General features: G+C 47.2%; 1 long non-coding RNA gene across 1 annotated transcript in view; it reads right to left on the minus strand.

The window, feature by feature from the left end:
• Positions 1 to 15,575: 15,575 nt before the first annotated feature.
• LOC133257524 (uncharacterized) overlaps positions 15,576 to 24,699 on the minus strand; it is a 36,808-nt gene continuing 27,684 nt past the window's right edge. The window contains exon 2 of the long non-coding RNA XR_009739586.1: positions 15,576 to 15,726. This is a non-coding gene — a long non-coding RNA (uncharacterized LOC133257524). The remainder of the gene's footprint in view (positions 15,727 to 24,699) is intronic.

Raw genomic sequence — 24,699 nt, forward strand, 5'->3', positions numbered from 1 at the left:
AATTCACACACCACAAAATTCACCCTTTAAAGTGTGAAATTCAGTGATATACTCAGAGTTGTGCAACCATTACCATTACCTGTTTTCAGAACATTTTTATCACCACCAAAGAAACCCTGTTACCATGAACAGTCCCCTGTTCTTTCTTCCCTCTTTCCAGTCCTTGGTAACCACTAATCTGCTTGCTGTCTCCATGGATTTACCTATTCTAGATATTTCATATAAAAAGAATCATACAACATGGGGTCTTTTGTGTTTGCCTTCTTTAATTTAGCATCATATTTTAAAGATTTATCCATGTTGTGGTATGTCTCAGTCATTCAATCTTTTCTAATTGCCAAATATTATTCTATTGTATGCATAGATCACATTTTGTTTCTTCAGTCCCCATTTGACAGAGGTTGGGTTGTTTCTGACATTTGGCTATTACAAAAAATGCTTCTGCAAACATTCATGGATAAGTTTTTGTGTGGACAAATGTGTGGATGTGGGCAAGTACACAGTAGTGAAATTGCTGGATCATATGGTCACAAATAGCAAGAAGAGATAAGAAAGCCTTCCTCAGCGATCAATGCAAAGAAATAGAGGAAAACAACAGAATGGGAAAGACTAGAGATCTCTTCAAGAAAATTAGAGATACCAAGGGAACATTTCATGCAAAGATGGGCTCGATAAAGGACAGAAATGGTATGGACCTGACAGAAGCAGAAGATATTAAGAAGAGGTGGCAAGAATACACAGAACTGTACAAAAAAGATCTTCACGACCCAGATAATCATGATGGCATGATCACTGACCTAGAGCCAGACATCCTGGAATGTGAGGTCAAGTGGGCCTTAGAAAGCATCACTATGAACAAAGCTAGTGGAGTTGATGGAATTCCAGTTGAGCTATTTCAAATCCTGAAAGATGATGCTATGAAAGTGCTGCACTCAATATGCCAGCAAATTTGGAAAACTCAGCAGTGGCCACAGGACTGGAAAAGGGCAGTTTTCATTCCAATCCCAAAGAAAGGCAATGCCAAAGAACGCTCAAACTACTGCACAATTGAACTCATCTCACATGCTAGTAAAGTTATGCTCAAAATTCTCCAAGCCAGGCTTCAGCAATACGTGAACCGTGAACTTCCTGATGTTCAAGCTGGTTTTAGAAAAGGCAGAGGTACCAGAGATTAAATTGCCAACATCCGCTCGATCATGGAAAAAGCAAGAGAGTTCCAGAAAAACATCTATTTCTGCTTTATTGACTATGCCAAAGCCTTTGACTGTGTGGATCACAATCAACCATGGAAAATTCTCAAAGAGATGGGAATACCAGACCACCTGACCTGCCTCTTGAGAAATCTGTATGCAGGTCAGGAAGCAACAGTTAGAACTGGACATGGAACAACAGACTGGTTCCAAATAGGATAAGGAGTATGTCAAGGCTGTATATTGTCACCCTGCTTATTTAACTTCTATGCAGAGTACATCACGAGAAACGCTGGACTGGAAGAAACACAAGCTGGAATCAAGATTGCCGGGAGAAATATCAATAACCTCAGATATGCAGATGACACCACCCTTAAGGCAGAAAGTGAAGAGGAACTCAAAAGCCTCTTGATGAAAGTGAAAGTGGAGAGTGAAAAAGTTGGCTTAAAGCTCAACATTCAGAAAACGAAGATCATGGCATCCGGTCCCATCACTTCATGGGAAATAGATGGGGAAACAGTGGAAACAGTGTCAGACTTTATTTTGTGGGGCTCCAAAATCACTGTAGATGGTGACTGCAGCCATGAAATTAAAAGATGCTTACTCCTTGGAAGGAAAGTTATGACAACCTAGACAGCATATTCAAAAGCAGAGACATTACTTTGCCAACAAAGGTCCGTCTAGTCAAGGCTATGGTTTTTCCTGTGGTCACGTATGGATGTGAGAGTTGGACTGTGAAGAAAGCTGAGCGCCGAAGAATTGATGCTTTTGAACTATGGTGTTGGAGAAGACTCTTGAGAGTCCCTTGCAAGGAGATCCAACCAGCCCATCCTAAAGGAGATCAGTCCTGGGTGTTCATTGGAAGGAATGATGCTAAAGCTGAAACTCCAGTACTTTGGCCACCTCGTGCAAAAAGTTGACTCCTTGGAAAAGACTCTGATGCTGGGAGGATTGGGGGCAGGAGGAGAAGGGGACGACAGAGGATGAGATGGCTGGATGGCATCACTGACTCGATGGACGTGAGTCTGAGTGAACTCGGGGAGTTGGTGATGGACAGGGAGGCCTGGTGTGCTTCGATTCATGGGGTTGCAAAGAGTTGGATACGACTGAGCGACTGAACTAACTAACTATGGTCACTGTATATTTAACTATCTAAGGACATGCCAAACTGTTTTCAAAAGTAGTTGTAGCATTTTACATTCCCACCAGCCATGTAACAGGGTTCTAATCTCTCCACATCCTCATCAACACTTGTTATTGTCTTTGTTTTAGCTATCCTAGTGGCTGCTGCTAAGTTGCGTCAGTCGTGTCCGACTCTGTGCAACCCCATAGACAGAAGCCTACCAGGCTCCCCCATCCCTAGGATTCTCTAGGAAGAATACTGGAGTGAGTTGCCATTTCGTTCTCCAATGTATAAAAGTGAAAAGTCAAAGTGAAGTCACTCAGTCGTGTCTGACTCTTTGCGACCCCATGGACTGCAGCCTACCAGGCTCTCCATCCATGGGATTTTCCAGGCAAGAGTACTGGAGTGGGGTGCCATTGCCTTCTCCATCCTAGTGGATATAGTGCTTAATATTCATCGTGGGAACTGGGGTAAATGTTGTGTGCTCAAGAACCCACTCAGCCTCCCTGTTGCCCATCCTTCAAGATGCTGACCAATCTCAGTTGCCAGATTCCTACTTGGCTTCCACCTAGCATCTCTTTTCCTTTTCCTGGCTCCATCCCTCACTTTCTCATACATGGAGACACCCTTCTCTCTGTGCTGTTGGTAGTTTTACCACCCCAAACTAGAAAACATCTAGAACCAGGTACAGCTACCTGACTGAGGAATATGACTGCTGTCTGGACCTTCCAGGGTTTGAAACCAGTGTTCTTGGTATGGACTCCAGCCCACACTGAGCACAAGTACTCTGTCCCTTTAGATACCACAAGAGGAAACAGAGTTAGCTCTGATTAAGGTCAGTTCAAGATACAGTTAATGAGGGACTTCCCTGGGGGTCCAGTGGCTAAAACTCTGTGCTCCCTATGCAGGGAGGGCCCAAGTTCGATTCATGACCAGGGAACTAGATCCCACATGCTGCAACTAAAGATCCTGCACACTGCAACTTAGACCTGGTGCAGCCAAATCAATATTAAAAAAAAAATAATAAGTGGAATTTCCGTAGGTAGTCCAGTGGCAAAAAATCCACCTGCCAATGTGGGGGACACAGGCTTGACTCCTGGTTGGGGAACTAAGATTCCACATGCGACTGGGCAACTAGGCCCATACACCACAAGTACTGAGCCCACGTGCCCAGAGCCTGCCCTCTGCAGGAAGAGAAGCCACCGCCGTGAGAAGCCCACACACCGCAACGAAGGGTAGCATCTGCTCAGCACAACTAGAGAAAGCTCCGACACAGCAGTGAAGACCCAACACAGCCCTCCCACCCAAATGATAATGTAAAAAATACAGAACCTACACAACAACATATTTACACAAAAAATCGTTAAAACAAAGTACAGTCAACGATGCATGGCAACAGTGGTAACACTGGCCAGCATTTATTTATTTGGCGTTCCCCATCGGCCTGGCACTGTGCTAAGAGCTATGTCGATCTTTATGACAGTCTTGTGAAGGAACACAGTTATTTCCATTTTACTGATGAGGAAATTCTGTTGAGAGGACGAATCACTTACTCAAGGATACACAACATGCAAACACTACAATGTAAGCCGTGGGTCATCCGAGGCAGAATCTGAACGCTTACCTGGTATGTTGCACCTCCCGACGCTTCGGAGATGAGCGAGGTGCAGTCCTGCTCTCCAGTTCCAGGTACCAAACTCGGTAGGAGTTTCCTATTGATGCTGTATGTAACAAGTTAACAGAAACCGAGTTATACACAAAGTCCAAACAACACAAATTAATTATCTTATAGTTCTGGGGGGTCCAAGTTCCCTGTGGGTCTTAACGGGCTAGAATGAAGATGTGGGCAGGGCAGGGTGGCCTTCTTTATGGAGGCTCTGGGAGTGAATCCCTTTTCTCATCTCTAGTCTCTCTAGGCTGCCTGTGTTCCTCTACTTGTGGCTCCTTCCTCCACCTTCAAAGCCAGCAACTTTTTTTGGCCTTTGGTTTTCCAATAATCTCTCTAGGATAGCCACTTTGGCTCTAAATTTGAGAAGTTCTAAGACTTTGCAACCCTATGGTTGTTTTGTTTTTGTTTTTGTTTTTTTTTTAATTGAGCTCACCAGAGGACCAGAATGGGCCAAAGCTAACAAATGTTCTCAACCCTTATCAAAAATGCAGAAGTGTGTTGACACATGCTACAACATGGATGAACCTTGAAAACATTATACTAAATGAAAGGCCACATATGGTATGATCCCATTTATATGGAATCTCCAGAGTAGGCAAATCTATAGAGACAGAAAGTAGACACATGATTGCCAAGGGTTGGAGAAGTTGAGGTGAAATAGTAAGGGATTAGTAGGTACAGGGTTTCTTTATGGAGTGATGAAAATATTCTGAAGTTAGTGGTGATGGTTGCACAACTGTGAGTATACCACTGAACTGTATACTATAAAAAGATGAATTTTGTGGTATTACTATAGGAAAAAACAAATCTGACTCCATATTGGATGTTTCTTTTACTTTAATCTTTGTATTCTATTGCTTTTGCTGCAAGTTAATCATCAAAGGCATGTTGTCTGTAACCTTAAATTATACATAATTGCCCATCTCTGGGAACCCTGCCACCCAGGTAATGAGTGTTAAGCTAAAATATCATTGTTCAACTTCTGATCAGGCCCACCTGTGCAGGGTGGCAAGAGGGAAGAAATCAACACATCGCCTACAGAGTCTAACTGGAACCAGGATTTTACTCCCTCCCCTCCTAGAATTCTAACACAGAGACGATGGCTCTTTGGGATATTTATCCACCATCTTCTTGGTCTACTGGCTTCCCAAATAAAAATAAAGTTGCTATTCCTTGCTCCAACAACCCTTCTCTCCATTTACTGGTGAGCAGTATAAGCTTCAGCAAAGCACAGCCGCTGCTCCTTACCTTGGACGAGGGGTATCTCCTCACCGCCGCCCTTCCTGACCTTCAACTTGGGATAGCTCCTCTAGGCCCTCCTGCTCCCGCACAGCCACAGCTCCTTGGGTGTGGAGTTGGTCCTCCCGCTGCCTCTGGCCTCGGGTGTGGGGTTGCTCCTCCTGGCGGCCACCCCTGACCTCGGATGCGGGGTAGCTCCTCTCGGCCGTTCCTGCGCTGTCGCAGCCTGGCACTCTCGGCTGCTGCCCCTGACCTTGACAGTCAAGCTGGTTTTAGAAAAGGCAGAGGAACCAGAGATCAAATTGACAACATCTGCTGGATCATGGAAAAAGCAAGAGAGTTCCAGAAAAACATCTATTTCTGCTTTATTGACTATGCCAAAGCCTTTGACTGTGTGGATCACAATAAACTGTGGAAAATTCTCAAAGAGATAGGAATACCAGACCACCTGACCTGCCTCTTGCGAAATCTGTATGCAGGTCAGGAAGCAACAGTTAGAACTGGACATGGAACAACAGACTGGTTTCAAATAGGAAAAGGAGTATGTCAAGGCTATATATTGTCACCCTGCTTATTTAACTTCTATACAGAGTACATTATGAGAAATGCTGGACTGGAAGAAACACAAGCTGGAATCAAGATTGCCGGGAGAAATATCAATAACCTCAGATATGCAGATGACACCACTCTTATGACAGAAAGTGAAGAGGAACTGAAGAGCCTCTTGATGAAAGTGAAAGTGGAGAGTGAAAAAGTTGGCTTAAAGCTCAACATTCAGAAAACGAAGATCATGGCATCCGGTCCCATCACTTCATGGGAAATAGATGAGGAAACAGTAGAAACAGTGTCAGACTTTATTTTGTGGGGCTCCAAAATCACTGTAGATGGTGACTGCAGCCATGAAATTAAAAGACGCTTACTCCTTGGAAGGAAAGTTATGACCAACCTAGATAGCATATTCAAAAGCAGAGACATTATTTTGCCAACAAAGGTCCATCTAGTCAAGGCTATGGTTTTTCCTGTGGTCATGTATGGATGTGAGAGTCGGACTGTGAAGAAGGCTGAGCGCCATAGAACTGATGCTTTTGAACTGTGGTGTTGTAGAAGACTCTTGAGAGTCCCTTGGGCTGCAAGGAGATCCAACCAGTCCATTCTGAAGGAGATCAGCCCTGGGATTTCTTTGGAAGGAATGATGCTAAAGCTGAAACTCCAGTACTTTGGCCACCTCATGTGAAGAGTTGACTCCTTGGAAAAGACTCTGATGCTGGGAGGGATTGGGGGCAGGAGGAGAAGGGGACGATAGAGGATGAGATGGCTGGATGGCATCACTGACTCGATGGACGTGAGTCTGAGTGAACTCCAGGAGTTGGTGATGGACAGGGAGGCCTGGCGTGCTGCGATTATGGGGTCGCAAAGAGTCGGACACAACTGAGCTACTGAACTGAACTGAAGTATAAGCTTATTTGTGAGTTACATCTCAATAAGGCTTTAAAAAATGTGATAAGTGTAAAAGGTGTTCTTTGGACACAAGGTTTCTTAGTCAAATCTGGGCTTTGGGAAAGGCTCTCCAGAGGATGCGATGGAAGATGAGTTAGTGTCAAATGAAGGAAGATAGAAAGAGCATGTAGGCAGAGGGAGCATGGAGGTGTGAATAAGTATGGCCTGTTGATGAGCCTTGTTAGATGAATGGACAGACAAGTGAATGAAAGAATAGTGGAGGGAGGGTAGATGGATGGAGGTGGGTTAGTGGATGCAGTGGCAACTTAGGCATGCATAACCTAATGATCTTACCTTATCCAACAGTTATCTCAGCCTTTATGGCTTACTCCCTTGATGTTTGGGTCAGGAATTTAGGGAATGTCAAAGATGAAAGACACAGTATGGCCCCTGGGGAGTCTGCAGTCCTGAGTGCAGAGTTGTGGAGCCACATTACTCTTGGTAGGGGACTTCCCAGGAGAGCCACCAATGGTTACATTTAGGGGACAGACAGAAGGAGGAACTAGAGAAGAAGGTGGAATCAGAGAGCCAGGCAGGAACCAGCCTGGGGCAGCCTCACCAATCAGCTCTGCAGGGATAAAGAAGCCATCGAACAGGACACCCTCAAGGTGGCATGTCGTCTGGGGAGGGCCCTAGCATCAGACTTAGGAGACCTACATCCTTGTCCCCTTTCTGCATTTGAATCCCTATATGACTACAGGCTGGACACTAACTCTCTCTGGACTCCATTTCCTTGTCTGTTTGATAACAAACTCACCACTTCATGGCAAAAAGGAGGAGAAAAAGTGGAAGCACTGACAGATTTTATTTTCTCAGGCTCCAAAATCACCGTGGACAGTGACTGCAGCCATGAAATTAAAAGACGCTTGCTCCTTGGAAGAAAAGCTATGACAAACCTAGATAATGTATAGGAGAGACATCACTTTGCCCACAAAGGTCCATATAGTTAAAGCTATGATTTTTCAAGTAGTCATGTATGGGTGTGAGAGTTGGACCATAAAGAAGGCTGAGGACTGAAGAATTGATGCTGTTGAATTGTGATGTTGGAGAAGACTCTTGAGAGTCCCTTGGACTGCAAGGATATTAAGCCCATCAGTCCTAAAGGAAATCAACCTTGAATATTCATTGGAAGGACTGATGTTGAAGCTCCAGTATTTTGGTCACCTGATGCAAAGAGCTGATTTATAAGAAAAGACCCTGATGCTGGGAAAAATTGAAGCCAATAGGAGAAGAAGGTGGCAGAGGATGAGATAGATAGCATCACTGACTCAATAAACATGAATTTGAGCAAACTCGGGGAGACAGTGGAGGACAGAGGAACCTGGCGTGGTGCAGTCCACAGGGTTGCAAAGAGTTGGATACTACTGAGCGATGGAACAATACATGAATGATGATGAATGTGAGCTTGAAAGTTTCAAAGGCCCTTCGGTGAAACGGAGTTGGTGGGGTTTTGAGACTCAGCAAAGCAAGGGCAGAAACATCATTTCCAATCAGTGCCAGGCAGTGTGGTACAGAGGAAAGAGCGTAACCTCTGGCCTTGGATGGTACTGAACTCTCATCCAGCCTCACCCCGTACTAGATTCAACGTCTTGGGCTATTGCCCTAACTTTCCAAGCCTAACTTCCCTCATTTGTGCAACAAGGCTATTAATGCTTATCTCGCAGAGTTCTTGGGAAGCCTTAAGTAAACTGAAAACTGTATGGACAGCACTCGACATTTATCAATTTTTTTTAAAATGTTAGTTCCCATCCCCTGATTTTATCTCTCTGCTTAGTGCACATATTTTAGGTCTTAATTTGCACCCTGTTCCCTCTTCCTCCAAGAAGACCCAGCACCAGGGTTGAGCCCCGGGAGCCATGAGTATTACATAACCCTGGTCCCTTGGTCATAGTTGATTGGACTCTGCTGGGTGCCTGAATCAGTGACACATTTGAGAGTCAAGTTTACTTGAGTAAACAAAGGACGGAAAGAAGGAAGAAGAGAAGTTTCCTTCGTGTCTTGACTTAATTTGATCAGCTTCTCACTGACGCTTTGGGTACCTCTCTAGACTTATCCCTGAGGCTGAAGGCCTGACTGATGTCACCACATCACAGGTCTTCCCTGTGGTCTGCCCCTGACAAGGACCCCTCTGAAGAAGAGAGGGTACGGGGGCAGACAAGAGGAAGGACCCCGCTGAGATGTGCTGACCTTGGCCAGGAATGGCCTCCTCTGGCTGGGCCAGAGATTCATGGGTGGGTATACGAGGCAGCCTTAAGGACTAACAGTGACTCAGGTGGTCCCTGAGGGTTCCTGATAAGGAGGCTCAGGACAACAATGAAGACCGCAATCTAAGCCTCCCGACTCCATTTTGTGCAGACAGGCCCTTGAGGGTCCAGTGCTTCTCTGGTGCCAGGCCACGGGGTGCCATCTGCCAAAGCTGGTCTGCTCTAGGGCCCCTCCAAGCTGACTGCCCCCATCTCAGCCGTCGTGCTCCCTGCTTCACCCCCCCAATGCCTCTCTCCTACCTTTATCCCATCTCCTGGCTGCCGCCGCCACCACTTCTTATTCATTCCTGGCTTTCGATCTCTGTTCTCTTACTGTGTCTCTTGGCTTCTGGCCTTGCAAAAACAGAGCTCTGCCTCTCTCCGGAGGCTGCCTCTCAAACCCTGAGAGGGAAGCACGTTGGCTCCTTTGGTCACTGTTATCTGTGCTCAGTACATGGGGCTCAGCCAGGCTCCTCCCCAGGCCACTGGCCCACCTGTGGGGTGGCTACCTTTGTGTTGGGTACACACCTTAATCCAGTGTGCAAGGGTGGGTCAGCCAGGCAGCTTTACTCTAGAAGGGGCCTGGGCCTGGCAGCTCTCAGAGAATGCTACATCTTTCTCTAACATATCTGGGGAAGGAGCAAATGAGACTGTGGAGGTGACTATGCTTTGAAAAGTATAATGGGCCTGCTGGCACAGAATATCTACTCTTCACCACATTAACAAGGCCGTCACGTTGCTGCTCCTAGGGAACTTTTGCTTCCCTAGGACTTGTGGCCAAGGGCAGTGGGTACCAATGGCTCTGGTCTGTGATTTCCAAACCCCTCTCCAGGGAAGTTGCTGGGACAGCCAGCCCCTCTCCACCTTCCCCCACTAGTGCTGCTGCTTCGAGAACCCTCCTTACCTGCTTCTCTGCTGCAGCTCCAGTCTCTCTGGGCTCTCCCGACAAGGTGCACAGAGCCCCACGCTGCCCAAGTGCTCCCAGGTGCTCGCACTTTACAGCTCCTTCCATGGGGACCTCAGAACATTCCCAACAGCTGGGGAAGCAGCGCCCTCTTCTTTTCAGCCTTACCCACGGGGAGTAGGGGGAGGAGGCTCGGCCCTTCACTACCTTCTAGCTCACGTGAGCTAGCCTGTGGAAGAGAACGCCTCTTCCTCTGTCAAGGTCCCAAATTCCAGAGAAAGGACTAAGGCTGGTTCAGCTGGGGTCAGAGGTCCGTACCTGTGCAACCAGCTGCAGCCAAAGGCCATGTTGGAACCATCTCCACAGACAGGCAGTGGGTGACAGTGGAGGGGGTCGTCCAGGACCAAGCCTTCACACCGAGGAACCCGCACATGTCACAGTCCTGTGCTACCAGATCTCTGATCTCTCCCCGGCACTTGAGCCAGTGACCCAGACTGGCATCGATCACCAGGACCCTCTGCTTCCTTGTGGAGCTTCCTACCCACCTCTGGCCTTGGAGATAGAGTTTCTTCTCTCCCCCTTTTTCCTTTGACTGTTACTCTTTGCACCTCAGGGCTGGACTCTCAGCCCCCAATTCCCTTCACTTGTTTTGGAATCCAAGGGATGAGGGGCGGGCAGGGTGGCCAGCTGATCAGATGGGTGATCCTGACATCTTGGAGTTTCCAGGCTGCTCTGCAGCTTAGGCCCCCTTCTCCTACCTCTAGATATATTCTATTCTTCTTCTTTGCTAATAGCTATCCTGAGATAATAATTCACATACAATATAATTCACCACCTGTTTAAAGTGTACAATTCAATGTTTTGTTGAATATTTTGTGTTCACAATTACAAAACCATCACTCCAATTTGCAACATCCCCCTCCAAATCCCTATTAGCATCATTCACTTTTTTTTTTGCACCAACTCCTCCCCCCACACCTATAGACAATCCCCCATCTACATTCTGCCTGTGTATATTTTTCTATGCCCGACATTTCATAAATGGAATCATACAACATTTGGTCTTTTGTCACTGGTTTCCTTCTCTTTTTATATTTTTTATTTTTATTTATTTATTTGACTGTTTTTGGTTGTCCCAGGCAAGATTTTTGATCTTCATTGCAGCACGTGAACTCTTGGTTGCAGCCTGTGGGATATAGTTCCCTGACCAGGAATTGAACCCAGGTCCCCTGGGTTGGGACCACCAGGGAAGTCCCTTGGCTTCTTTCACTTAAGATTTTCAAGGTTCAATCACATTGTAGCAGATATCAGTACTTTATTTCCTCTTATGATGGAATAATATCCCATTGTGTGGACAAACCACGTTTTTATTTATCTGTTCATCAGCTGGCAGACAGTTGAGTTGTTTCTTCTTTTGGGCAATTATGAAGAATGCTGCTGTGAAAATTCGTGTAAAAGTTTCTGCATGGACTCATTTTCATTTCTCCTGGGTATACAGCTAGGAGTAGAATGACTGGGTCATACAGTAGCTCTATGTTCAACTTTTTGACGACCTGCCAGGCTGTTTTCCAAAGCGAGTACACTATTTTGCATTTCCATCAGCAGTGTGTGAGGGCTCCAAGTTTCCCACATCCTCGCCAACACTTGCAACTACTTGTCTTCTTAACTGCAGCCTTGAGAAGTTCTTTCTGTCCATCCTTGAAGGACTTGCTCAGAGGCTGGCTCTTCTACGATCCCCTCCTCTCTCCCTGACTTCTCTCCTTGGACCCCCTGCCTCCTTATGATTCCATGTAACAGGACCTTTATAAAACTCCAATGATGCCAAGGGAAGGCCTCCTGCTTGGGCTGAGTCAGAACCAGTCCCCTCTGGCTCATGTGTGATTTGAATGGAGATTAGTGAAAGCCCAAGCGAAACCAGCCCTCCATAAGCTGCTGTCACAGGTGAAAGCTTCCATTAGAACCATTCCTCTAGGACAAGGGACTAGCCCTGAGCTTACTCAGGGCTCCATTGATTTGTAAAACAGAAACTCACTTAACTCCATACAGAGACTTGTCAGGGGGCAGAGCAGTATTTGGCATTCAGTCTCCATTATTCTGAAAACAGTAATTAGATTTTTTAAGTCCATTCTTCACCCTCTCTTAGTCTATTTGGTTTAGGTGGGCCTGGACCCAGCCAGAGGTAATGGCCCCTGTTTGGCCAATCACAATAATGGTTTAGGGTCACGTGACCAATTCTGGGCCAGTAATAATCAGTCCTGGGACCTTTTCTAGATGAGCCAATGAGTCAGCAGAAACACTGATCTGCAGAGGGGAAAAAAAGGAGATATGCAGAGAAAAAGCAGGAATGGGAGATTGTGTGGCCTCAGGGAGAGAGGTCAAGAGCGAGAGATGTGGAGTCAGAAGCAGCCTGTTCATTCCTTTGGTTTCTGGCTGTGCTTTCTGCAGTGGATTCCATGACATTCCCCCTTGTTTTATTATACACTCCATTTTTAGTTGAAATTCTTCACTAGTCAAGATTCATTCACTTTTGTATTGATCTAATTTTGTATCAAATTAGCTTAAACAAGAAATGGGAGATCTCTGGGCACACAACATCAGAAAACTCAAGGGATAAATCCAGGTATGGCAGAATTTAGAACCTCAGATGACATCACTGAGAAGTAGTCTCTTTTTCTCTGTGTTGGCATCCTCATTAGGCATCCTCATTAGGCAGGGTTTCCCAAGAGGTAGACAAGATGGCCCCAGAAACTCCAGGCTGTATAGAGACCCCTGAAAGACAGCAACTCCTTCCCAAAAGTTCAGTAATGTTGGAGACAGATTCCCATTAGGCCCCAGATCTGCCACTGCTGTTAGTGCTGTTCGTACATGCCTTGGTGGTGTGTGCGTGCTCAGTCATGTTGGATTCTTGGTGACCCCATGAACTGTTGCCCACCAGCCTCCTCTGCCCATGGAATTTTCCAGGCAAGAATACTGGAGTGGGTTGCCATTTCCTCCTATGGGGGATCTTCCCAACTCAGGGATTGAACCAGCGTCTCCTGCATTGGTAGGCAGATTCTTTACCACTGAGCCACCTGGGAAGCCCTTAGTGCTGTTTACTTTCAGCCTTTTGGGGTTAGGGGAGGGGAGGAGGAGAGAAAGAGGAAGAAAGGCATAGGATTTGTTTAGTACCTATTGGCTTGGGGGTCACTGTTCAGCCCCTTTACCTGTGATGGAGCCCATTCACAACCTTGGCTGATTGCCAGTAAAGGAGGGCCAATCGCGTTCAAAGAACAGTCCTTCTGTGCCTGAGACTTCCTGGACTTGAATATGCAAAGATGGCAAGATTTGGGACAGGGCCTGAGAAGTTTGAATTGTTCTGTCTAGGAAAGTAGGAAAATTTGGAAGGGGTTAAAAATAATAATCGATAGTGTGATCACTCTTCTAGAGCCAGACATCCTGGAATGTGAAGTCAAGTGGGCCTTAGAAAGCATCACTATGAACAAAGCTAGTGGAAGTGATGGAATTCCAGTTGAGCTCTTTCAAATCCTGAAAGATGATTCTGTAAAAGTGCTGCACTCAATATGCCAGCAAATTTGGAAAACTCAGCAGTGGCCACAGGACTGGAAAAGGGCAGTTTTCATTCCAATCCCCAAAAAAGGCAATGCCAAAGAATGCTCAAACTACCGCACAATTGCACTCATCTCACACGCTAGTAAAGTAATGCTCAAAATTCTCCAAGCCAGGCTTCAGCAATACGTGAACCATGAACTTCCTGATGTTCAAACTGGTTTTAGAAAAGGCAGAGGAACCAGAGATCAAATTGCCAACATCCGCTGGATCATGGAAAGCAAGAGAGTTCCAGAAAAACATCTATTTCTGCTTTATTGACTATGCCAAAGCCTTTGACTGTGTGGATCACAATAAACTGTGGAAAATTCTCAAAGAGATGGGCATACCAGACCACCTGACCTGCCTCTTGAGAAATCTGTATGCAGGTCAGGAAGCAACAGTTAGAACTGGACATGGAACAACAGACTGGTTCCAAATAGGATAAGGAGTACGTCAAGGCTGTATATTGTCACCCTGCTTATTTAACTTCTATGCAGAGTACATCATGAGAAATGCTGGACTGGAAGAAACACAAGCTGGAATCAAGATTGCCAGGAGAAATATCAATAACCTCAGATATGCAGATGACACCACCCTTATGGCAGAAAGTGAAGAGGAACTCAAAAGCCTCTTGATGAAAGTGAAAGTGGAGAGTGATAAAGTTGGCTTAAAGCTCAACATTCAGAAAACGAAGATCATGGCATCCGGTCCCATCACTTCATGGGAAATAGATGGGGAAACAGTGGAAACAGTGTCAGACTTTATTTTGTGGGGCTCCAAAATCACTGTAGATGGTGACTGCAGCCATGAAATTAAAAGACGCTTACTTCTTGGAAGGAAAGTTATGACCAACCTAGATAGCATATTCAAAAGCAGAGACATTACTTTGCCAACAAAGGTCCGTCTAGTCAAGGCTATGGTTTTTCCTGTGGTCATGTATGGATGTGAGAGTTGGACTGTGAAGAAGGCTGAGCGCTGAAGAATTGAAGCTTTTGAACTGTGGTGTTGGAGAAGACTCTTGAGAGTCCCTTGGACTGCAAGGAGATCCAACCAGTCCATTCTGAAGGAGATCAGCCCTGGGATTTCTTTGGAAGGAATGATGCTAAAGCTGAAACTCCAGTACTTTGGCCACCTCATGCGAAGAGTTGACTCCTTGGAAAAGACTCTGATGCTGGGAGGGATTGGGGGCAGGAGGAGAAGGGGACGACAGAGGATGAGATGGCTGGATGGCATCACTGACTCGATGGACGTGAGTCTGAGTGAACTCCGGGAGTTGGTGATGGACAGGGAGGCCTGGCATGCTGTGATTCATGAGGTTGCAAAGAGTCGGACACAACTGAGTGACTGAACTGAACTGAAAAATAATAATAGCTGACATTATTAACACTCTGCTAAGGGCTTCCCATGGATTGCTTTATGAAATCCTCACCACCAATCCTGTTATCTTCAGCTTTTATTATCCTCAGAGAAAGATGAAATTGATGTTCAGAGAGGTTAGGTAACTCTCATATTATCACATAGCTGATGAGATGCAAAGCCAGGCTCACAGAGTCAGGCCATATGGGAGCAGAACTCTTGCATTTAACCACTGGACTATTTTGAGTCTCAAGGAAGAGAGGTGTGAAAAAGAAGATGAGGAAGAGAGCCAGGATTATTGTACAACACAGGGAATATAGCCAATATTTTATAACAACTAAAAATGAAGTATAACCTTTAAAAATTGTGAATCACTATATTGTACACCTGTAACTTATATAATATTGTACATTGGCCATGTCGTTGCTGTTTAACAGCTAAGTCATGTCAAAGCCTTTTGTGACCTGATGGACTGTAGACTGCCAGGCTCCTCCATCCATGGGATTCTCCAGGAAAGAATACTGGAGTGGGTTGCCATTTCATTCTGCAGGGGATCTTCCCGACCCAGGGATTAAACCCACGTCTCCTGCATTGGCAAGCGGATCCTTTACCGCTGAGCCACCAGGGAAGCGCACATTGACTATGCTTCAATTAAAAAAAAAATTTTAAAGGAAAAGAAAAGAGCCAGGCTGGGGAACTGTGTGAGATAAAGGGGTCCATGAAAACTTCTCCGGGGTGAAACTTTAAAGAACAGGACTGTCCAATGTCTGTTTGAAGTTTTTATTGTCGCACTTGAAACCTTCCCTCTGACTTCCCGAAATCTCCCTCTGCCTGCCTTCCACACAAATACCTCTGCGGTGGGTTTCTGGTGGAAATAGCAGAAGGCGACGGCCACATTCCACGTCTCAGTCAGGGCGCTGTGAAAACAAAACAGCAGACCTGGGTCAGAGGCCCGATCCAGACACTAAACGAATTTAGCAGAAGTCGCTGCTCTGATGCAGAAGGGAGGGAGAAAACATAAACCAGAGTGCTCCAAAGCATAGGCGGTATCTTTGCATTCCCACGGGGTGTGGAATATGGCTTTGAACTGATATTTTTGAAATCATAAAGGATTGGGGGTGGGTAGCCCAGCTGATACATGGGTTACGTACAGAGGGGAAACTGAAGCTGAGAGACGCCCCAGTTCCCCGTTCGCCTCCCCATGCCCCAAGCCTTGGGCTGGCTGGGTTTTGAAGATCGACTCCAGTTTACACAGAGCATGGAGTGGGCCAATGACAGGTGAGAAAGGGGCCAGGGAGGGACTTGGGTTCCTTGGGTCCGAGTGCCTGAGCCGGAGCATAAGCCCTCTTGCGGGAACTGACACGGATGAACTTAGGGGGAGTGGGCTGGCTTTGCTACCTTCAGTGGGGAGGGTCCCAGGCCTGGCATGTGGCTCTGTCTGCAAATGGGCCTCAACTGGCTCCTGCTGTAAGCCGAGGAGACAGGGGGGCAGCGAGCCAGGCTGAACTTGGCCAGGGACTCCGGTGAGAGACTCAGACCTGCCTGGTGAACTCTGATGAGGGGAAAGCCTGGAACGCTGGGCCCTGAGGGGGAGGGGGTATGGGGGGCTGTCTCAGAGGCGGCCCTGAGAGGCAGCCAGAGCCGGAGGAGGGGCGCAGGAAGCAGGGAGGTAAACTTGACCCGCCGCCCACCTGGGCAGGCTCAAGGCTGTTTGGTTTCCCAGAGCAGCTGAGAGATGCGTCTTGTCAGTTGCCAGAGGGGCCAGAGCCCGGCCAGGATCTGGCGGCTGCCCGGCTCTCAGGCGAGTTCCCGCAGCTTTTCCTCCCTCTCCTGAACTCCCTTTCCATTGGCTCCTCCGAGGCTCCCTTCCCGTCCTCTCCCATCCTGCTTTCCCTCCGAGGCTGCAGCGTCCCTTCTATCTGATGATGCCCAGATGTCCACCTCCCGAGAGTCCCCGACCTCGTACCCACCCCTGCCCCCGCATTGCCACAGACCCCTCAGCCTCAGAGGCCCTGATTCACACTCCCCTCTGCAGCCCTAGGCCTGGGGAGTAATACTCCCTTCCGCAGTCCTTTCTCTCCTTACGTCCCCTGACCCCCAGGAGAGAGCTAGACCTTGAGGTCAGGTCCCCAACTAGCCCTGTTTACCAGTGGGTGGGCGCTGGGGGAATCCAATCCCGCCCATGCCTGTGTCTCTTATGTTGAAGCTCTGCTCTTCCTGTGCCTGCGCTCTCCTTCTGCTGTCTTCCCACCCTGGCTGCAGAGGTGGTTGGCTAAGTGCGGCCTGAGCTCTCTGCTGCTAGGTGCTTCCTCTCTGGAAAGTCATCCACGTGACGCTGAAGGTGATGGGATCCTGAGATTTGGCCTCGGCCTTGGAGGAGAGGTCTCCTTGGTCCTTAAACCAACCTGGGTTGGGAGGCGGGCTCGCCATTGATCTGAAGGTGTTACCGGCACCAACCAATAACACGGTGACCTGCATTTCCTGAGATAGGCTGCCCCCAGACCGTGCAGAGAGGGGTGAGTGGAGAGATAGGTGTCCCGCTTCCTGGGTCCCTCTGCTTGATCCATTCAAAAAAGCCTCATTCTGTCCTGATTTCTAACCATCTTTCCCCTTCAAATCAGACCGTTTTTTGTGTTCCCCTCATAGACGGTTTATTAAGGACTTTCAGGTCCCTGGGTTACAATTATGGCACAGCTTTATGTTTTCAATAACAGCGACCAGCTGGGCTCTGCAAACTCCTCCACCAGTGGGGAGTTATGCACCTTTGATAGTATTTGGTCCAGTTTCAAACGTTCAGACAGCTTTTGATTATGAAAGCAATCTTTCTCTCGTTAAGGTCTGGTCATTTCAAAACTTCAGGCTCAAATTTGATCCCAAACTTTCTTCTTCCTCCACAAGGTAAGCTAAGCTGGGAGCTCTGGGGGCTGGAGGTGTGAGTGTGGGGTCTGTCAAACACAGTCACACAGTCACACACACACACACCCTTCCTCGTGTGATTGTGAGATCTGTCACACATACACACAAACACACACTTCTTCTGTGTGAGTGTGGGGTCTGTCTCTCTCTCTCTCTCTCTCTCTCTCACACACACACACACACACACACATACACACCCTTCCTCTGGGCTCACCCCCCAGGGTTGGGGTCAGGGGAGCAGAAGCAGGGAAATGGCCATCCCTCTAGCAGCACCTGGCCAGGCTGTGGTTCCCTTCCTGTGAGTCATGGCCGTGGTGTCTGCAGGTCTGGAGGTAGTAAGTGGAGGCCCCCAGGCCCCTCTGACCAGGGACCCAATCCCAGGCCTCTCCCCCAGGCACAATTGGTCCCTTCCAGACAAAGCTACACCTTCCAGTGACCCCTCAGCCACATCCCTCCAGTGCCGAGACCCCAGCCCCAGGCTAAGAAGGTTCCAGGGAGCCCATCACCTCCACCTCCTCCCAATTCCCCACATCCTGTGCTTGGCTTGACCTCTCTAACTCCCAGGTACCAGAATCCAAAGGACTCTATCCTGGCATTGTGTCGTCACGTCCCCCTGTGGTGGTCTTAGGGCAGGTGGCAGTCCATGGCTAAGTCCATACCATTCGGGTAAAGACATGTCAGTCTCCCCTTCTTGCAGTCACCCCCAGACTTTACAGTCAGTACCTGTGGGCTCCCATTTCTCCATGCTGGGGAGAACCACCAGGCACCTGCTCTCCTGCCCTCTCCCTGCAGGTCTCTGAGTGGGGGACAGAGGCATATTGCGATTGTTAGTTTCCTCAAAAGGCAAATTTCTCCAGGCTCTGATGCTCTCAGTGGTAAACCCACCAAACCTGTTGGGCCTCTCTCCTACAGGGGCCCAGAGTCTCAGGGTGATTTCTGGACAAAGATTCCTATCAGGACCTCCCGCTGTGCTGTTCCACCTGCCCACGCTGGGCCGGGACCCCAGAGACCACGGAGTCATCCTAACCACCTTTCTCTTCTCACTGCCCCTGTAACAAACCTCTCCTAGACCGTCAGATCCACCTCTCTGCTCCCTGTTCAGCGTTCAGTTGGGCCCATCTCTTCTCACCTGGACATGCCCTTCATTGCCTCCTCTGCCCCAGTTCCTCCCACCAATGGCAGTGACCTTCCTGAAACTCCTCAAATGTTAGTCTAGTTATATCCCTCCCTCTACCATCCTCTGCTGGTTCCCTAATACTAGGGAATATTCTAGCTCCTGCTCCCACATTCTAGGCCTCTCTCAACTTGAGCTCCAGCTTCCTCTCCAGCTAAGTCCACATATAGTGGCTTCATATAGTACACAGCCTGACCACTGGTCGTGACTGGCCCCTGGCTCTGTATCGAGGGCTGTGAGGATGAATCAGCAGGAAGGAGAGTGCTGTGATCGATTAGTGATGCCTGCCATGGGCCCGGCTAGCAGAGCTGCTGGGTGTTTGCCTCCCTGTTCTACCCAGGGATCCAACCTGGGTCTCCGGCATCGAAGGCAGATTCTTTACTGTCTGAGCCACCAGGGAAGCCCCAGTTCCAAACTGTCCACCTTTTCCCACCTGGAGGCCACCCTGGACTCTCCATAGCACACTGCCTCTGTAAACTCTCCACTTGTCCCCACCCTTCCATGACTTCACACATGCCATCCCCCCTGCCGAGACTCCCCTCCACTTGTCCTCCATTGTCAAGTCGCCCCTCACTTTTCCATCTTTCTAGACTTAACTGGGGCAACCTTGCATCTTTTTTGCCCAGGTTTACACTGTCAGTTCAGTCACTCAGTTGTGTCCAACTCTTTGCGACCCCATAATCGCAGCACGCCAGGCCTCCCTGTCCATCACCAACTCCCGGAGTTCACTCAGACTCATGTCCATCGAGTCAGTGATGCCATCCGGCCATCTCATCCTCTGTCGTCCCCTTCTCCTCCTGCCCCCAATCCCTCCCAGCATCAGAGTCTTTTCCAATGAGTCAACTCTTCGCATGAGGTGGCCAAAATACTGGAGTTTCAGCTTTAGCATCATTCCTTCCAAAGAAATCCCAGGGCTGATCTCCTTCAGAATGGACTGGTTGGATCTCCTTGCAGTCCAAGGGACTCTCAAGAGTCTTCTCCAACACCACAGTTCAAAAGCATCAGTTCTATGGCGCTCAGCCTTCTTCACAGTCCAACTCTCACATCCATACATGACCACAGGAAAAACCATAGCCTTGACTAGACGGACCTTTGTTGGCAAAGTAATGTCTCTGCTTTTGAATGTGCTATCTAGGTTGTCATAACTTTCCAAGGAGTAAGCATCTTTTAATTTCATGGCTGCAGTCACCATCTACAGTGATTTTGGAGCCCCACAAAATAAAGTCTGACACTGTTTCCACTGTTTCCCCATCTATTTCCCATGAAGTGATGGGACCGGATGCCATGATCTTCATTTTCTGAATGTTGAGCTTTAAGCCAACTTTTTCACTCTCCACTTTCACTTTCATCAAGAGGCTCTTTAGTTCCTCTTCACTTTCTGCCATAAGGGTGGTGTCATCTGCATATCTGAGGTTATTGATATTTCTCCCGGCAATCTTGATTCCAGCTTGTGCTTCTTCCAGTCCAGCGTTTCTCATGATGTACTCTGCATAGAAGTTAAACAAGCAGGGTGATAATATACAGCCTTGACGTACTCCTTTTCCTATTTGGAACCAGTCTGTTGTTCTATGTCCAGTTCTAACTGTTGCTTCCTGACCTGCATACAGATTTCTCAAGAGGCAGGTCAGGTGGTCTGGTATGCCCATCTCTTTCAGAATTTTCCACAGTTTATTGTGATCCACATAGTCAAAGGCTTTGGCATAGTCAATAAAGCAGAAATAGATGTTTTTCTGGAACTCTCTTGCTTTTTCCATGATCGAGCGGATGTTGGCAATTTAATCTCTGGTTCCTCTGCTTTTTCTAAAACCAGCTTGAACAGGAAGTTCACGGTTCACATATTGCTGAAGCCTGGCTTGGAGAATTTTGAGCATTACTTTACTAGCGTGTGAGATGAGTAGCCCACCATAATTATTAGTAAGACCTCTTTACTCTCATATGAGTCCCAGTCTGCACTGTGAATTATGTACACTCACCCTGACTCTAGCACATATGATGCTAAAGGTGCCTCCTGTCATTTTTAGGGCTGTCTTGCCAGTACCCAGCCCAGTGTCTGGCACAGAGAGATATCTTAGACTGAAGTGGAATTTAACTGGCTGGAAGAAAGAGAGAAAGCAGTTGGCAGGAAGAGGCGGAGAGAGCTGGTGTTGACTGGCATTGGAGTGGCCCCAATGCCCAGTGGACCAGTCAGTTACCTGCATTACAGGAAGCCGGCACTTCCCATCGGCCCCTCAGCTCAGGACCCCGGGGGATGGGCTGAGATGCAGAAACCCGAGGTGGGAGACTATAAAAAAACTGACTGAGGGGGCCCAGATCCTGCTAGCCCACCAGTGTCATCTGAAAGTAAGACATCTAAAAATACAGCTGCAGACAAACAGGAAGTGGGTGCAGCCAGGAGGTGGCTAAGACACAGCTCTTGGTCTGCACTGCCTGCCACCCTGAGGGTATCCTGGCGGGGGCACTGGCACCCCAGGATCTTCGCTCTGGTAGTGCCCCCTACTTGGAAGGTTCCTCCTTCCCTGGACTCTTCCCCTGTGGAACTCCCCTTCTGGAAGCTCTCAGCTTCAAGGACACTTCAAGAAAGCTGTCTCTGATCTGTCACCCCTCCCCTCAATCTGGATAGATTAGTTCTGATTTCTCCTCCATGGCTCTGTCCTTAGATCATTATTTCTGTGATCGTCTGCCTAACCCTGACCAAAGCCCCTCATACAACCTGGGTCAAAGGGCTTAAAGTCAGGCACCTGGGCTCAGATTCCCGGGGCGTGACCTTGCGCTGCATGCTCTGCACCTCCTCTGTAAAATCTTTCCTTGCCTGTAAAATGGAGACAGTTCCAGCAGCCGCCTCCTCCGGGTGGTTATGTTGGTAGTGTGCTTTGAAGCACGTCACATGTCTAGAACCTTCCGTGACACCTTGTAAATCACCTTATTATCAGCATTCAGTACTATTACTCGAATCCTAAAGGAAATCAACTGTGGAATATTCATTGGAAGGACTGATGCTGAAGCTCAGTTCAGTTCAGTTCAGTTCAGTCGCTCAGTCGTGTCTGACTCTTTGCGACCCCATGGACTGCAGCACGCCAGGCTTCCCTGTCCATCACCAACTTCCAGAGCTTGCTAAAATTCACATCCATAGAGTCAGTGATGCCATCCAACCATCTCATCTTCTGTTGTCCCCTTCTCCTCCTCCGTTCAATCTTTCCCAGCATCAAGGTCTTTTCTAAGGAGTCAGTTCTTTGCATCAGGTGGCCAAAGTATTGGAGTACTGGAGCTTCAGCAACAGTCCTTCCAATGAATATTCAGGGCTTATTTCCTTTAGGATTAACTGGTTTGATCTTCTTGAAATCCAGGGGACTCTCAAGAGTCTTCTCCAACACCACAGTTCAAAAGCATCAATTCTTCAGCACCCAGCTTTCTTCACAGTCCAATTCTCACATCCATACATGACTACTGGAAAAACCATAGCTTTGACTAGATGGACCTTTGTTGGCAAAGTAATGTCTCTGCTTTTTAATATGCTGTCTAGGTTGATTACAGCTTTTCTTCCAAGGAGCAAGCATCTTTTAATTTCATGGCTGCAGTCACCATCTATAGTGATTTTGGAGCCCCCCAAAATAAAGTCTCTCACTATTTCCATTGTTTCCCCGTCTATTTGCCATGAAGTGATGGGACCAGATGCCATGATCTTAGTTTTCTGAATGTTGAGTTTTAAGTCAACCTTTTCACTCTCCTCTTTCACTTTCATCAAGAGGCTCTTCAGTTCCTCTTCACTTTCTGCCATAAGGGTGGTGTCATCTGTATATTTGAAGTTATTGATATTTCTCTTGGCAATCTTGATTCCAGCTTATGCTTCATCCAGCCACCATTTTGCATGATGTACTCTGCACAGAAGTTAAATAAGCAGGGTGACAATATACAGCCTTGATGTACTCCTTTCCCATTTTGGAACCAGTCCATTGTCCCATGTCCAGTTCTAACTGTTGCTTCTTGACCTGCATATAGATTTCTCAAGAGGCAGGTCAGGTGGTCTGGTATTCCCATCTCTTGAAGAATTTTCCAAGTTTGTTGTGATTTCCATAGTTTGTTGTGATCCGCAGAGTCAAAGGCTTTGGTGTAGTCAATAAAACAGAAGTAGATGTTTTTTTGGAACTCTGTTGCTTTGCTTTTTTGATGATCCAAAGGATGTTGGTAATTTGATCTCTGGTTCCTCTGCCTTTTTAAACCCAGCTTGAACATCTGGAAGTTCTTGGTACTATTGGAGCCTCGCTTGGAGAATTTTGAGCATTACTTTGCTAGTGTGTGAGATGAGTTCAATTGTGTGGTAGTTTGAACATCCTTTGGCATTGCCTTTCTTTGGGCTGGAAATGAAAACTGACCTTTCCCAGTCCTATGGCCACTGCTGAGTTTTCCAAATTTGAAGGCATATTGAGTGCAGCACTTTCACAGCATCATCTATTAGGATTTGAAATAGCTCAACTGGAATTTCATCACCTCCACTAGCTTTGTTCGTAGTCCCACTTGACTTTGCATTCCAGGATATCTGGCTGTAGGTGAGTGATCACTCCATTGTGGTTATCTGGGTCATTAAGATCTTTTTTGTACAGTTCTTCTGTGTATTTTTGCCACCTCTTCTTAGTATCTTCTGCTTCTGTTAGGTCCATACCATTTCTGTCCTTTATTGTGCCCATCTTTGCATGAAATGTTCCCTTGGTATCTCTAATTTTCTTGAAGAGATCTCTAGTCTTTCCCATTCTATTATTTCCTCTATTTCTTTGCATTGACCCCTGGGAAGGTTTTCTTGACTCTCCCTACTATTCTTTGGAACTCTGCATTCAGATGGGTGTATCCTTCCTTTTCTCCTTTGCCTTAAGCTTCTCTATTTTCTCAGCTATCTGTAAGGCTTCCTCAGACAACCGTTTTGCATTTCTTTTCCTTGGGGATGGTCTTGATCACTGCCTCCTGTACAGTGTCATGAACCTCTGTCCATAGTTCTTCAGGCACGATGTCTATCAGATCTCATCTCCTGAATCTATTTGTCACTTCCACTATGTAATTGTAAGGGATTTGATTTAGGTCATACCTGAATGGTCTAGTGGTTTTCCCTACTTTATTCAATTTAAGTCTGAATTTTGCAATAAGGAGCTCATGATCTGAGCCACAGTCAGCTCCTGGTCTTGTTTTTGCTGACTATATAAAGCTTCTCCATATTCGACTGCAATATAATCAATCTGATTTTGGTATTGACCATCAGGTGATGTCCATGTGTAGAGTCATCTCTTGTGTTGTTGGAAGAGGGTGTTTGCTATGACCAGTGCATTCTCTTGGCAAAACTCTGTTAGCCTTTGCCCTGCTTCATTTTGTACTCCAAGACCAAACTTGCCTGTTACTCCTGTGAAGAGTCAACTCATTAGAAAAGACACTGATGCTGGGAAAGCTTGAGGGCAAAAGGAGAAGGGGGTGGCAGAGGATGAGATGGTTAGATAGTATCACTGATTCAGTGGATATGAATTTGAGCAAACTCCCAGAGATAGTGAAGGACAGGGAAGCCTGGAGTGCTGCAGTCCATGGGGTTGCAAAGAGTTGGACACAACTGAGCGACTGAACAACAACATCTATTACTGGAGGGCAGGGCTGAACTGATACTCTTGCCTCACCTTGGAGCCCCAGTAAAGTCCTTGACTTGTTTATCAAGTGAACACTTTTTTTTTAATGTACCACTTGGTTCCAAGAAAAAGACTTAAGGCCACGCGACAACACGTGCTATTGAGAGTTCTGCAATGTTAGAGCAAGCTTAAAATGTTAGTTA

The sequence above is a fragment of the Bos javanicus genome, chromosome 11, assembly GCF_032452875.1.
Source record: "Bos javanicus breed banteng chromosome 11, ARS-OSU_banteng_1.0, whole genome shotgun sequence".
NCBI classification, from domain to species: Eukaryota; Metazoa; Chordata; class Mammalia; order Artiodactyla; family Bovidae; genus Bos; species Bos javanicus.